The sequence below is a fragment of the Lissotriton helveticus genome, chromosome 6, assembly GCF_964261635.1.
Source record: "Lissotriton helveticus chromosome 6, aLisHel1.1, whole genome shotgun sequence".
NCBI lineage: Eukaryota > Metazoa > Chordata > Amphibia > Caudata > Salamandridae > Lissotriton > Lissotriton helveticus.
Genome location: NC_136067.1, coordinates 908,174,290 through 908,187,262, shown reverse-complemented (window position 1 = coordinate 908,187,262; position 12,973 = coordinate 908,174,290). Strand labels below are relative to the sequence as shown.

The 12,973-nt window shown below is 43.1% G+C and overlaps 1 protein-coding gene across 7 annotated transcripts in view; it reads right to left on the bottom strand.

Annotated features, from left to right (window-relative positions):
* Positions 1 to 12,973, bottom strand: part of LOC144761592 (monocarboxylate transporter 10-like) — a 1,000,737-nt gene that overhangs the window by 121,692 nt on the left and 866,072 nt on the right. The gene's annotated exons all lie outside the window — the stretch shown is intronic.

The following is a 12,973-nucleotide window of genomic DNA, read 5'->3' as shown; positions in this document are numbered from 1 at the left end:
CGCAAATAAATATATATCTTGCCTGAACTGCTGTGGTGGCCCACGGATGTGGTCGGAAGTGGTGGGAATTGTTTGGTATATATATATATATATATATATATATATATATATATATATATATATATATATATATATATATATATATATATATTACCTACTGGCGGTCGCCAGTAGGTAGTTATAGTTAGGACCTAGTTTCCATAGGAAATCGTCAACATTCTATTTGGATTAACTTTGGCCCTGGTGGATGAATGTGATCAAGGGCTCTTGAAGCCCGAAACGCGTCGTTGTAGGCTGCGGGAGAAACGCAAATAAATATATATCTTGCCTGAACTGCTGTGGTGGCCCGAGTTCCTTCTTCGCCGAAGCACGGATGTGGTCGGAAGTGGTGGGAATTGTTTGGTATATATATATATATATATATATATATATATATATATATATATATATATATATATATATATATATATATATACATATATATATATATATATATATATTATATATATATATATATATATATATATATATATATATATATGTATATATATATATATTACCTACTGGCGGTCGCCAGTAGGTAGTTATAGTTAGGACCTAGTTTCCATAGGAAATCGTCAACATTCTATTTGGATTAACTTTGGCCCTGGTGGATGAATCTTTGCGAATTTCTCAAAGAAGATGGCTCGGTCCACTGCGCTCCTTCCCTGAAAATTTGGGGGGGATTGGTGAAGTGGGGGCTGAGATAAAAGGGGGGTCCCAAAACGTGTTTTCTCCATGTTATTTTCCATAGGACGTTTAGACACGGCTACAGGTCGAACGGCTGAATGGATTTATAAGAAATTTGGCAAAACTGTAGAGTCCGGCTCGCAGATTACGCTTTTTGTGGAATGGTGTAAATCCGTTCAGTAGTTGCTGAGAAAATTAAAGTTAAAGTCAATTATAAATCTATAAGCGCGGACGGGTGCGCGCACTCGAGCGGCTGCGCGCGAGCGGATTTTTTTTTTGCTGCGTGACGTCTGTTAACGTTCGATTCGAAGGAAATCAGGTAGTGTTGACCGCCATTTTGTCACTGCGAGTAAATATATTGTAATTTCAAAGCGTTGGAACATGGAAAGGGGAGAAGGTAGAGGTTGTTTTGCTGCGTAGGTTTTCTCAGGGTGTGCAGTAAGGTCCTTAAAGGCGAAAATATATATATATTTTTTTTCGAAAAAAAGTTGCGGGGTGCGCGCACTCGGGCGCGCACACCTATTTACAAGAGTGTGAAAATGGAGATAAATCAGAAGTTTGAGTGCTTTGATATAAGGTGGCTCTGAAAAGAGCCCTTGTGTTTATTGAGTTGTTTCTGCATTTATAAGTAAGTACCGATGCAGAGTCTGATGTTGCAGAGGAAGATTTTGTTTCCCTCATCCGTGAAATGAACACCATCTGTCCTATAGATGTCTTGCATGTGGTAACGCAAGTTGTTGTGGTAAATAGAACCCATGCTATAATCTCTGAGGAAAGCAGAAACAGATTTATTAACATGTCTCCTTGCTTTCTCAATTTGTGCACAATGTTGATTGGACCAATTCCATTTCTGTCTTTGGCATATATTGGAATATACCAAGGCAGTTCGAGGAAAAAGTGTCATCAATTGTCTAAAGGTGTCTTTTAGAAGCATTTCCAGACCTACCCCAGTCAATGTGCCTAGATCGTTCCCACCACAGTGCACAATTATAAGGTCTGGTTCTGGGAGATGCATAAAAGTTTTCACCAATGGTATTAATTGGTGACATCTTAATCCTCTTTGCCCAATCCACGTTATCTGCACATTTGGTAAATCAAGGTTGGAAATTCGTCTGCTTGCTGCATATTTTCCACTCCAGTGAATATAGCTGTGTCCTAAAAGCCAAACCTTCATTTTCAAGGCAGATGCAGTCGTGCTCCGATGGGTTGTGGAAGTGGAATGGCAGTTAGAAGCTGAAATTCAGGATAAAAAAAATGGATGAGGCTTGGTGTGGTTGAAAAACAAAAGATGATTGGTTGATTCTAATACGTGAAGATTGAAGACTACGTTGCATGTTAAGTTATGTAAAAGAAAAAGTAGTATTGGGTGTGAAAAAAATGACATGTAACAGAGCTGTGGATAGGCAGGTGTTTCTGGAGGGAAAACAGTGTTGTTAGTTTGCTGTAGAACGTTGAGATATGAACTTTTGACCTGTGCCTTCAGCCAGGTGCAGAATGAGATGTTACCATGGGAACAGCCAGACATGGCAGTGGGTGATGGGTGACGTTTATGTGACATTGAAAATATTGTGAGGGACAACCAACTGAAATGTGAATTTGAATACAAAATTTTGCGGGAGGAAATATGATTGGCTGAAGAGACATATATGAGTCTGTATTGCCTGGATATCTGTGCCATTGAATTTTGGTTGCAGTGATAGCAGCATAATTGAGACTTCCGTCAAACGAATATCTATTTTGTGACTGTCACTGTTGTACATCTTACAAAGCATTGGTAAAGGTAAGTCTGTAACTGTTTGTTTTGTCATGTACTGTAAAAGAAAGGGTTCACGGGCTGTTATAGGCCTGTGGGTTCTAGTATGAGTAAATCAGGTCGACAAAAGAAAATATTAAGTTAGTACAGCTGAAGTTACGTGGAACTCATGAATACTGTTTCAATATACAATCATTTTAATTGAGATTATGGATTAAAAGAGAGAACGTGTATATTTGAAATGTTTATTCAGAAATGCACTGTTTTCAAGGCAAGTTTCTTATCTAACACGAGTGCAGACATTGTAAAAAACAAAGTAATCGGTATAGCCACTAGTACATAAAATACAAACGGTATAGTTGATGAAAAATGAATATGGTTTAGCAAAATTAATTATACACTCTTATGAGGAAGTATATTGGGGCAGATTTATGAAGGCCTTGCGCCGCCGGTGCGTTACTTTTAACATAAATAAGGATCATTATATATTAATAAATGGATGAAGGTCTCTGGCTTTTCAGTTTAGGAACGATACATGAAAATGCTAGTGGTTAGACCAGTGTTTCCCAAACTGTGGTCCGCGGACCCCCAGGGGTCCTTGACCCATTCTCAGGGGGTCCGCAGGCAGCAGTTTTAAAAGCACTTCAAAGTTCCTTGCAGAATTATCAGTTTTGGAGCAACAATAAAAGTGTCAAGATAACACCAGTGATTAATGTACCTGCTGGAGAGAGGAGAGTTTTTACTATTCTTTGAAAGCTAATAAAATTCAATCTGTAATGATAACTGTGTTGTAGACTGCACCATTGTTTCCCAAAAACCTTTGGGGGAGAGCATTCCAAAGCACCCTCTGTAGTGGTCAGGCTCACTCATTGCACTTGGTATGCACCGTATGGGGACTGGTCTGAAAACATTTTCTAGGGCTGCTTTTGGTTTCCAGACTGGCCCTTGCAGGAGCAGGAGCCTCGAACAGCAAAATAAAACCAGCCATGTAAAGGTTTGTCACTGGGATGCAGCACCAATCTTCCCATTAAATTATTTAGTTTTTTGTAAATTCACAGAAGTGGAGGAGCGTGTCGTTATCCTCCTTGGCTTAATGACACGGTCCACCACTTCGGAAACGAGGGTTTTGGCCATATTTACAAGAATATGGTGCAGCCCTGTGTTTCCCCCTGCCCTTGCGCTACACTTAGCAGGGTAGCGGCAATGCAGGCACCCTTGCACCATAGTGCAAGTGTGACTGCGTGCAGGGGACGATTGTTTATGTACAGGAAGATCCTCCTTCCTGAACATAAAAAATCCAAGGCGTTTTGCTTTTTCCATGTGTACTGCATAAGGCAGCACACATGAAAAAAGCAAAATCGAGGAGAAATAAAGCATTTATCCTCGTTTCGTCAAGTTAAGTCCAGGTGTTTCCTGGTTTTAATTATGGCGCAGTCTCCTATTTACGCTGCCCTTGTAAATAGGAGGCAGCGTTAAAAAATCAATGGCTGTTGCAGTGGAACGCCCATCGCAACACCCCCTGCCCACCTCTTTCACGTTAAGTATTGCATGAAAGTGGTTCTTATTTGCAAAGCAGCGTTAAGCCATAGTAAGTGGCTCAACGGTGCCTTGTACATAGGGCGAAACCCATATCGCCACGGGAATATCGCAAAAAGTGACGTTCCCATGGAGATAGGGGTTTGTAAATCTGCCCCAAAAATTGTTAGTAATTCGAGTTTTTCTTTTGTGTACACCTGAAACAATTTCCCTGAGATATGTGGCATACAAGGTAAAACAGAACACCGGGACCTTTATCGATTGCCTTATGTTGCACAAAAGAAAAAAATACACGTAACAAACTTGGATCATTTACATTTTCACTATTTCTGGGCACTTTGATTTTTGACCTTTCAGTAACCGACTTGCTTTATTTCGCCTGTATTTTACGTAGATCGGAAACAATGGCTATGTATTCGAACTTACCAATTCAAGAGCTACTATTATATTTGGTTTTCACAAAATCTTTATTCAAAAATTATGACGTACAAATGCAGGCATACAACCACGTAAGTGATGACGCACAAATGCAGGCCTAAAACTACGTGGGCCAGCCACGGAGCAGACTGGGGCTGTACAAGAGGGCATATTTATCTGAGGAAAACATAACTGAGTCGGTGGTCATTTTATTTCATCAAGGTACGATAAGTGCAATAGAATCATATCGAAAATTCATTGTGGGCAAGTACCATCAGTGTTGAAAAATTGACCTTTCAATAATACTGTAATTAATGATGCGTCAGAACTTAATATCAATTCATTGTCCGAATGTTCAAGCAATACTCATCCCCTCCCGCCATGTGCTTCAAGAACTGCATCCATATTTCATGATCTGAAGTCTGAGCATCCGGAACACAACGGGGAATTGCGAGTTTCGTTTATATCGGCGCCATTTTGGGTGGGGTCAGGCGGGCCCAAGTATAGTCAAAATCTCTCCACCAACTCGGGGTTGGACCAGAATCTCTTTCGGCAGTCCAGAAGTTCCGTTAAGGGGCAACAGAAGGGACCGGTGACATGAACCATCAATCAAAGAAAAGGGAGGGGCAACAATCTTTCCTACCGGGTCATACTGATGTTCCACCGGAACCGATCGAATCAGTAGTCTGCAGGATTTTTGGTCATTCAAACTGAGGCTGGCGTCAGCATGAGAGCGTCAACGTCTCGTGGCTACGCTTTGGTCGTTCTGCGGGCAATCATGGCAGTCCTTTTCCATCGGGGGCGGTCGGAGGCCTGCGGAGGCCGAGGGCCCTCCGCAGCTCTCGTAGAATCTTCAAAGTTGAGGAGAACGCCTCTGGACAGGTGTCTTCCATTCAGAAAATATTGTTGGCAGCATTTTGAAAGGAAAGACAGGGGCCCATTTTCTGGTTAACAGGCGACCAGGCCAACTTTTCACGCCAGGCCCATTCCTGCAAAGTCGACCGCCATTTTTAGGAGATCTGCAACCACCGGCAGTCACTGGGTTGCAGGAGCAGATGGACTCAAGCCTGTCGGGCGAAGCATCGTTGCACCGCCACAGTGGACGAGACCCTGCTGGGTGAGTGGAGCGTCGCTGTACTGCAACAGTGGGCGAGTCCTTTGCTGGGCTCGTGGAGCGTCCCTATACCGCCACAGTGGACGAACCCTTTGCCGGGTGCGTGGATCGTTGGGGGTGCAGCTGAGGGGCCTCCACCTGGGGAGGCGGGAGAGGCTCGTCCGCGCCGCCTCTCCCTCCCAGTGCACCCCACGACGTCTTGCTGACATTTGTTATGGCCGGACCAGGCGATGAAGAGAGGGGGGGGTCGGAGGCATATGCAAGACATCCCCCCCTTGTGGCCTGCAAGGCGCCGAAAGAAGAAGAGAATGGGAAGACAACTACAACTCGGGTAGGGCCCATGCCTTCTCTGGCCGATGGCGGCCGGCCGCTCTTTGCCACGGCCCCAGGAACGGATCCCTTGGTTCATCCTGGGGACAGGCCTTGGCGCGTGGTATCGCCTCCGGACTGTTCGCGTAATGGTTCTCCACCCCAGGCCGTTGCTGACGGCTTTTGTAGACTTTCTGACGCTCAAAAACCCTACTAGAAAGCAGCCCAAAAGTAGCCCAACATTGCTACTTTGGGGAAGGAGGGACAGGGACGGCGTCAAGTAGACGGCAAAATGCATTGTGGGTTTGTTGCTGCGGCCGTTTGTCATGTAAATAGTTGTTTTAATATATTTTTGTTCAAGAATAAAAACGTTTTAACCTGTTATTTTGCTGTCGTGTGGTATATTTCTAATATTTGTCGCTCTGATGTCGTTTCCCCTCCCAAATGTAGCATGTGATTGTAATCTACAGCCGGACATTCCGACAGGACATGAGAGCAAAAGGGGGGGGTCAGATCTGAAGTTGGGCAGGCGATAAGATCACGTTTTGCTATGTGGGGCTATCTATGTTCGTGATGGGGCCTAAAAGGGGGCAAGATGGCGGGGCCACTGTGCCGTGACTTTCGCTTTAACTCCAACAGTGGTGAGGGTGAACACAAATGAACGCCGCTTATGTACATATACATTTTCTTTTTCTACACCACATGAAACCTGCGTCAGGTTTCATATAGGCGTTTTGTTGCAGGGTGGGCATTCATTTGCATGAAAGCCCTGTAAAACTAACACAGTGAAATTTAGAAGATTTCACTGAGTCAGCTTTATAGCATTGCTGAATCAAATCCTTACGCCTGTTTGAAACAGGCATAAGGAGTGATGCTCCATGCAATGTGTGGCTTGCTCCTGTGCATTGCAGTAGACATGTCGCGCTTACGATGTGATTCCTGCAATGTGCTGCTTTTGCGGCACAGATGCGTGACGCATCTGTGTTGTTTTTGCTCAATGGTGCTCCACATTGTAAATGCGGCACACCATGGGTGGCAGAGCAGCGGTGCACATTAACTGGTGCATCTCTGGGGATGCGCCAGTTAACATAAATCTGCCCCTTTACATTTAAGTATGAGCAGGGGACACAGAGTTGGTGAGGCTTATCCAAGGTTAAAAAGAGATGAGTCCTGTTTACTATTATAGTCTCTGAGATTTGTCTCTTACTCTGCAACATCTCATTGTTGTTCTCTTTCTTTAAAGATAACGACAACATTAACCATGAGTGATAATGAGCAATCCGTTGATCTCGATCTTATCGTTGAACTTGTCATTGAAACGTCAGTGGAAGTGGATCCCTTAGATGATTTAAATCCTGAGGATGATGAAGAACATGATGAGGATGCCGATTTGTCAGAATTGTATGACATAGGGTGGGAAGCTGACGTGCTTCAGCATATGGAACTATAAACATTTATTTTTAAAATTTACTGGAAATAAAAAGTGAAAATGTAAACCGTTTCATTTAAAATTAAACATAACTTGAAAAACAGGTTATGTGTAGTGTCTTTAATAAAATAGTCAAATATGCTCATAAAAATATTTCTAAACCAATGAAAAGCTTTATTAACAAGTCACATGACCTGTTATGCTTACGTTACGCGCTCCGCGCCGCGCCCCTGATTGCTTCCGGGAAGCTGCGCTTCGCGCCTCGCGCACCGGAGGACTTCCGGGTGCGCTAACGCGGCGTGTCATATGACGCATTATGCAACAACGCGATACGTCGTTGGGGCTCCACCGGAACTGATTGAATTGGTAGTCTACAGTGTTTCTGGATGTTTCAGACTGAAGCTGGCGTTAGCATGAGAGCACCCCGTGGCTACGTCGTGGCCATTCTGCGAGCAATCATGGCAGAAGCTTCCCACCGGAACTCTGCGGGAGTCGGGGGCCCCGGTGACTCTTGTAGAATCTTCAAGGCTGATGGGACGCTTTTGGGAATGGGGCCCATGCCGTAGCAGTGAAGCGTTCGAGTTCCAGGGTTGTCCAGAGTCATCCTTGCAGGCCAGGCCCAAGTCTGTGGAGCCGACCGCCATTTCCTGAGCTCCGTGGCAGCCGCCTGTCGCAGTACCGCAAGAGTGGGTGCAATTCAGCCGGATGGCGGGTGAGACGCTGTAATAGCAAGAGCAGGCGTAATTGAGCTGGCCGAGCGAGGCAATGTGCCGCAGGAGCGGGCGCAACTCAGCTTGTCGAGTGAAGCGCTGGGGTGCAGCTGAGAAACCTCCACCTGGGGAGGTGGGGGAGGCTCGTTCGCGCCGCCTCTCCCTTTCAGTGCACCCCACGCCGTCTCCTGGTGCAGGTATATGTGATGGTTGGACCAGGGCACCGCAGGACGTGTCTTCAGGTCAAACGGATTGTGGGACAAGGTCCAGAATGGAAAAGTCACCAAAAGGCTAAAAGTTCCGCTGGACCCCGGGAGCCGGCCGCCTATCTCGAGTGAAGTGCTGGGGTGCAGCTGAGAAACCCCCACCTGGGGAGGTGGGGGAGGTTCGTTCGCGCCGCCTCTCCCTTCCAGTGCACCCCACGCCGTCTCCTGGCGCAGGTATATGTGATGGTTGGACCAGGGCACCGCAGGACGTGTCTTTAGGGGTGTAGCTGAGAAACCTCCACCTGGGGAGGTGGGGGAGGCTTGTTCGCGCCGCCTCTCCCTTCCAGTGCACCCCACGCCGTCTCCTGGCGCAGGTATATGTGATGGTTGGACCAGGGCACCGCAGGACGTGTCTTTAGGTCAAACCCTCAACTATGGCACCCAACATCCAGGACTTATGACATTTGTGGAAGGCAGTGACATCGAAGAATCTCAGGGACCAAGCATATCCAGAGTCCTCCCCTGGGTATTTGCACAACGGTCCTCCACCCCTAGGCCGCCAGCTATGCTACCTTGACAGGAACAGTGTCATGCATTTGGATCGATGTTGCAGCAGGCTGCCATGTAAATAGTTATTTAATGAAACGTTTTACCCTGTTACTTTGTTGGTGTGTTGTATATATTTATAATATTTGCATAGGGTTTGTCGTTATTTTGGGCGGGGTGGGCGGCGGAGCAAATTCACTGAAAAAACCAGAGGTTATAGACCATATATAGTTAGGAATTAGCATTTACAAAACCTTGAAAATTCACTGAAAAAACCATAGGTTATAGACCATATATAGTTAAATATCTCAAGTCCATGTCTGCACTCGATGGAGATACAGGTCGTCGATCAGAAAATGTGCTGGCCACCTCTAATGGTAATAGCGTGGCCAGGGCTTTTGTCGATGCCTCTGCAAATTGCACAGGGTGCACTTGTTTGACATGCCGCACCATGGTATGTATGGAAAAGGAATATTTTTTTGTTGGATTTCCTCTTGAGAGAAACGAGTCACATATCGTGCAGGTTACTTTTGGTGCATTTACTTTCTTTTGATCTTCAGGATAAGTGAAAAATTGCCAGATGAAAGATTCTTTTTTTCTTCTTAAAGGTAGTCGATCATTTTGGAAGTGTTGTTTTCATGTTGCAGCAGGCTGGCATGTAAATAGTTATTTAATAAAATGTTTTACTCTGTTACTTTGCTGGTGTGTTGTATTTATTTATAATATTTGCATAGGGTTTGTCGTTATTTTGGGCGGGGTGGGCGGCGGCGCCGAGCTATGTTGCAGCCATCATGGCGTGGAGCTCGGTTTCTCTCACTAGTTTCATATTTCTCATGAGGGGTTGTTCCAAATGTTTCTATTTTAGCGAGGTCAAAAAGAGATCCTATCAGTGGCCTACTGATTTTGCTCTATTCTTTTTGTTTTCTCTAACGATTTTTAAGTTAAAGTTTGCTAGTACGATACAGCGGATAGTCCGCATTTTATATATATGTCTTTTTTATTAGGGGTGTCCTCCGGTGGAGTCGGACGATCTACCTCTAATAAACGGAAGGGTTGTATGTTTTTTCAACGAACTCCGTTGTAACGCATGCCTTTACCACGCATGCGTTACAACGGAATGCTATTTACACGCCTATCTTTTTCCACGTATTTTAGCGTGGTGACGTCATTAGTAAAAAAAAAACCGGCCTTTTCCTTCCTCTCAGATGCCGATTGCCTGCACATCACGTCTAATGGTGAGTGTTTTTTTTTGGGGGGGGGAAGCCCCCCCAAACCCCCCTTTTTTATATGTACCCTTTACCACACATGCCTTTACTACGTACCTCGTAGTAAAAGTATGCGTGGTAAAGGCTGTCGTTGTAACCACGCATGCGTTGTAATGCATGCGTGGTTAAAGTTTTCGTTGAAACGGCCTCGTTGTAGTGGTCGTTTCCCTTCAGGCCCATGCTGTTTCAAAACTGTGCATGTGCTTGAAGCAGGCGTAGGTATTGACGCAGCATAGAAACTACTAAGAACCAATTGGAAGTGTTGTTTTCAAGTCACATGACTTCACATGCGCGTCTCAGGACGGGTACGCGGTGATAGTATCTAGTCACGTACGCCATTTGGAAGTAGCGGTCTAATTCAACGAAGTTTCAAAACGTGAAAAGGAGTAAATTTAAACATATCCGGATTTAATATATCTTTTGAGCTTGATTCAAGCATACAATTGTTAAAGCATAAAACCTTTTATATATTTTTTTGAAAATAGCAAGGTGTGTACATTCGGTCACACACGAAAGTTTAAAAAGACATTCGGCTCCATTTAATGAAAATTTTCATAATAATAAAGAAGAAGCCTAGGTTTAGTGTCTTTGACGTAGCATAAGTTCTTTGATGGGTCTATGAAGAAATTTAATAAGTTGCAATTGTAAAGTTTTCTCGAAATATATAGGCGAGTGCGCGCACACGGTCGCGCACGAACGAAAGCCAAAAAAGCGGAGATAAACCCCCTTTATAGTATGCTCCTGGAGCTCTTTTTCGTACAATGAGTTAGTTCTGAAAAGAACTTTTTTTTTTTTTTTTTAAAACAAGTGTTATGTTGTGTTTGATTTTTTAAACTTGCAACAACATTTTCATGTGTGACACAGGATCGAAATGAAATGAAGAAATGTATCTTTTCTCGGGGCATTTATGACTCTCAATTTTTAGTTTAGTAAGAATGAGGCTCTGCTCTCCGTACAGAAGAATTTCTCCACACTCGTTGCATTTCATGTGCACCTTTGCAAGATATGGTCTCAAGTCCATCACAGCACTCGATGGAGATACAGGTCGTCCACCAGAAGATGTGCTGGCCACCTCTGATGGTAATAGCGTGGCCAGGGCTCTTGTCGATGCCTTTGCAAATTCAACAGGGTGCACTTGTTTGACATGCCGCACCATGGTATGTATGGAAAAGGAATATTTTTTTCTTGGATTTCCTCTTGAGAGAACCTTATTGCATATCGTGCAGGTAACTTTTGGCGCATTAACTTTCTTTTGTTCTTCAGGATAAGTGAAAAATTGCCAAATAAAAGATTCCTTTTTTCTTTTTAAAGGTAGTCGCTCATTTCCTTCAGATTCGGAAGATGAATGCGGGGCGGCAGCCATTTCAGCAAAGTCTTCCGAAGGATGTTGAACGTTGTTCTCTTTTGAGAGTACAAAAGAAAGTGAGGGAAGTGGGTGGAGTCCTCCGTGTAAATTGCAGAATAGAAACTACTAAGAACCAATTGGAAGTGTTGTTTTGAAGTCACATGACTTCACATGCGCGTCTCAGGACGTGTACGCGGTGATAGTATCTAGTCACGTACGTCATTTGGAAGTAGCGGTCTAATTCAGCGAAGTTTCAAAACGTGAAAAGAAGTAAATTCAAACATATTCGGATTTAATATATCTTTTGAGCTCGATTCAAGCATACATTTGTTAAAGTATAAAACTTTTTATATATTTTTTTAAAATACCAAGGTGTGTACATTCGGTAACACACGAAAGTTTAAAAAGACATTCGGCTCCATTTAATGAAAATTTTCATAATATTAAAAAAGAAGCCTAGGTTTAGTCTCTTTGACGTAATATAAGTTCTTTGATGGGTCTATGAAGAAATTCAATAAGTTCAGATTGCAAAGCTTTCACAAAATATATAGGCGGGTGCGCGCAGTCGGTCGCGCACGAAAGCTTGGAAATGCGCTATCCATTTTATTGAGAACTGTTGCCGAGAGTGCGCACACCGGGTCGTGCACGAAAGTTTAGAAAGGCTATTTTTATTTATAGACAAATTTTAATGCGTAGAAAAAAGGCAAGGTACAGACTTTCTAATTCTGTATCGCTTTACAAGGAGTCTCTATGCAACTTGAACAGTGAAGAAAACGGATTTGTTCCGAAAAAAATATTGCCAGAACTTTATTGACAAAAGTATAGGTTGCATACACGAGATATTTCTGAATTAGCATTTTAAAACCCAATGAAATTCACTGAAAAAACCATAGGTTTTACACACGTTATAGTTAGGAACTAGCATTTACAAAACCTATGAAATTCACTGAAAAAAACATAGGTTTGACACCAGTTATAGTTAGCTGGAAATTTTACTGATATAAAACCAATGAAATTCCACGTTATAGTTAGTTGGACTCACTATAACTTGCGCGTGTAATGCACTGCTGATGACGTCACATATTACATCACTCATGACATCACTGATGACACCATCCTTGTGACACAGTGACAGACCTCCTTTCACTGTAATCTAACCCTTGAAACACATATTCAAAAATAGAAACTAAAATTTTCAAAAAAATGGAGATACCCATACCAGTTACAACAACCAATTCAATAATTCCACCATCTATATACACATGCACTAATTCACCAACAGTTCTATATATTCACTCATACATATATTCACTAATCATATGTAGTGATACACCTACACATCCTGTTACACACCGACAGTCATCCAAAAGTTATTCACACACATACTCACACATGCAAATAAACTATTGAACATCCATTTATTTGCATAAACAGCTATACACACACTACCACTTTACTTCTAAGGAAACTTACACATACTTAATCTCTTAAAAAATCACTTATAGAAACACATACTAATTTAAACAGGAACTCTTACAATCCCTCACTCTCACATATACTCATTTATATACATCAATATTCACATATACTACATTAAAACATATGTAGTTACTG